Source organism: Agelaius phoeniceus, unplaced genomic scaffold (genome assembly GCF_051311805.1).
Source record: "Agelaius phoeniceus isolate bAgePho1 unplaced genomic scaffold, bAgePho1.hap1 Scaffold_109, whole genome shotgun sequence".
Taxonomy (NCBI): Eukaryota; Metazoa; Chordata; class Aves; order Passeriformes; family Icteridae; genus Agelaius; species Agelaius phoeniceus.
This window is the reverse complement of record NW_027509875.1, coordinates 137,501-140,000: the sequence shown is the minus strand read 5'-3', so window position 1 is coordinate 140,000 and position 2,500 is coordinate 137,501. Positions and strand designations below refer to the sequence as shown.

Below are 2,500 nucleotides of genomic sequence, written 5' to 3'. Positions count from 1 at the left end.
CGGTACCGCCGCGGTACCCACCCGCAGACAGCCGCCCGCGCGGGGGGGAAGGCCGGGGGCGAGGCCCGCGCCTCGCCTCCCCTTCTCGCCCCTCTCCCTTGCTCTCTTTCTCTCTCGGCCCTCGGCGGCGCCTTTCGACGCCGTCTCTCGCTCTCCCCGAGGCCGCCGCGCCGCCGCATCCGCGGCGCGGCCCCGCGGCGAGGACGAGCTCCGCCCCAGCGGCTCGCTCCGGGAGCGGGGAGCTACGGAGCGCTCCCCGAGTCTGCATTTAGGGGGACGAAGGCCCTCGCGCGGCGACGACGACGACCGCGGCGACGCCCGCCGGGCCCGCAGGGAAGGGATCGAGGCCCGCCGAGGGAAACGCTTCCCTCGCCGAACACCCCTGACCGCCTTCCCTCCGGCCACCGGCGGCACGCCGCCGCCGCCGCCGCCCGCCGCGGGCGACGGGCCTGCGAGGCGACCCCAGCCGCGCCGCCGGGGTGGCCCCCGGACGGCGATTGATCGTCAAGCGACGCTCAGACAGGCGTAGCCCCGGGAGGAACCCGGGGCCGCAAGTGCGTTCGAAGTGTCGATGATCAATGTGTCCTGCAATTCACATTAATTCTCGCAGCTAGCTGCGTTCTTCATCGACGCACGAGCCGAGTGATCCACCGCTAAGAGTTGTCTGCCTTTCGGGCACCGCTCACGCCAGAGCGGCCCCTTTTTTGGTTTAGGACAATGCCGCCGAGGACGCGCGGGCGCGCGCCTGGCTTCCGAGACCGTACGAGCACACGGAAAACGGGAGGAAAAAAAAGGAAAAAAACAAACCCACTCTCCGAAGGCCGGCCAAGAGGCGGGGGAGCCCGCGCCCCCGACCGCCTCCCCCCGCGAGGGGAGACGCCGACCTCACCCACGCCGTCCTTCGGAGGCGGCCCAGGCGCCCGGGCTCGGCCCGGCCTCCGCGCGGAGGGCCGGGCGGCGCGCGCCGGACACGCGGGGGGCACAGGGCGGCCCGCCCGCTTCTCGCTTTCACGGGACGACGCGCACAACGCACACGGCACGCGGCCGGGGGCGCGCGGCCGTCGGCCCCCGCGCCGCGCCGGCTCTCCCCTCGGCCCCGACGCCGCGGGCCTGGCGCGGAGCGCCGCCGCGCCGCCGCGCGGCCGGCGTTGTCTCTCTCTTCCCCCCACCACCACGGGCACGGGCCTTTCCCCTGGGCTCGAGACGGGCACGCGACGGCGACCGGCACAGCCCGCCGGCACGCCTCCCGCGGGACCGCTCCCCCGCCGGGCGGGCGGGCGAGCGACCGGCGGACGCGCTCCGCCGCCGGCCCCGGAGGCGGGCGCCACCGAGAGCCGAGCCGGCGTCGCCAGCGCCCGAGGCCTGCCGGACGGCAGACCCGGCCGCCGCCGGGGCGGCACGCGCCCGGGACCGCCGCCGCCGCCTCGCACCGCCGGGGCCCCTCGCCTCGGGCACGCGCCCGGCGGAAGGCGCCGCGGCGGCTGAGCCGGGGGGCAACGCCCGCTCTCCTCGTTCGCACGCGGAGACCGGGCGGGGAGGAGCGCCCCCGCGGCCGCCCCCGCACGCCTTCCTGCGCGGCCCACACGCGGCCGCGCGGGCAAGGGCGACGGAGGCGAGGCGACGAGCGGAGCCCGGGACGGGACCGCCGCCGGCCGACGGCGGGCGCCGTCCGGCCGACCGTCCCCGCAGGGAGGGACACCCGTCGAGCGGCGCCGCCGCCGCTCGCCACGGGGTCGCCCGCGCTCGCGGGCCTCCGCCGCCGGAGGGCCCGCCGAGCGCTCGCCCCCCCCCCACCGGCGGGCGGGGCGGTCGAGCCAGGGGACGGCCGGCGGACGACGGCGCCGCCGCGCCGCGCCTTCGAGGAAGGAAAGGCCGTCGAGGGGAAGAGAGGCGCCGGACGCGCCGGACGCGGCGCCGCCGCGCGCGCCAGAGACCGCGGCGGCGGGCCCAGGAGAGAGAGCGCGGGCGGGCCCCGGCGGCCGTCGCCCCGCGGCCGAGGAAGGGGCAGAGAGCGCGCGCTCTCTGCCGGGCGTCGCCCGTTACCACGAGGCGGGCGGGTCGGCCCCCGCGGCCGACCGCGCGCCGCGGCCTCTCCGCCGAGGCCGGGCCACGGAGAGGGGGGGGCAGGGCGCCCCTCCCCGGCGCGGCGCGGTTGACCCCGCCCGCGGCGCGCGGCGGGGACGACGACGACGACGGCCGCGACGGAGGAGCGCGGCCGGTGGCCACGGGACAACCACCGCAGGGGATCGGCGGGAGTAGCTGCTCCCCACCCCTCAGTGGCGCCCCGCACGGCCACCGCCCGCGGCACACGCCCGCCGCCGCCACCGCCGCCGCCGCCACCGCCGCCGCCACGGCGGGCCGCGCCGAGCCGCCCGAGTCTTTAAACCGCCGCCCGGCCCCGCCGGCCCCCTTTCGGCCCACAACCCGCAGCGTTTGACGACGCCGAGGGCAAGAAAACCTGGGGGGACCGCCGAGGCGCCGAGCGCTAGGTACCTGGCCC

General features: G+C 79.3%; 1 non-coding gene across 1 annotated transcript; it reads right to left on the bottom strand.

Annotated features, from left to right (window-relative positions):
- Nucleotides 1–509: 509 nt before the first annotated feature.
- LOC143692839 (5.8S ribosomal RNA) lies at nucleotides 510–662 on the bottom strand. The gene has a single exon (XR_013180378.1). It is a non-coding gene; the product is annotated as a 5.8S ribosomal RNA (ribosomal RNA).
- Nucleotides 663–2,500: the final 1,838 nt, after the last annotated feature.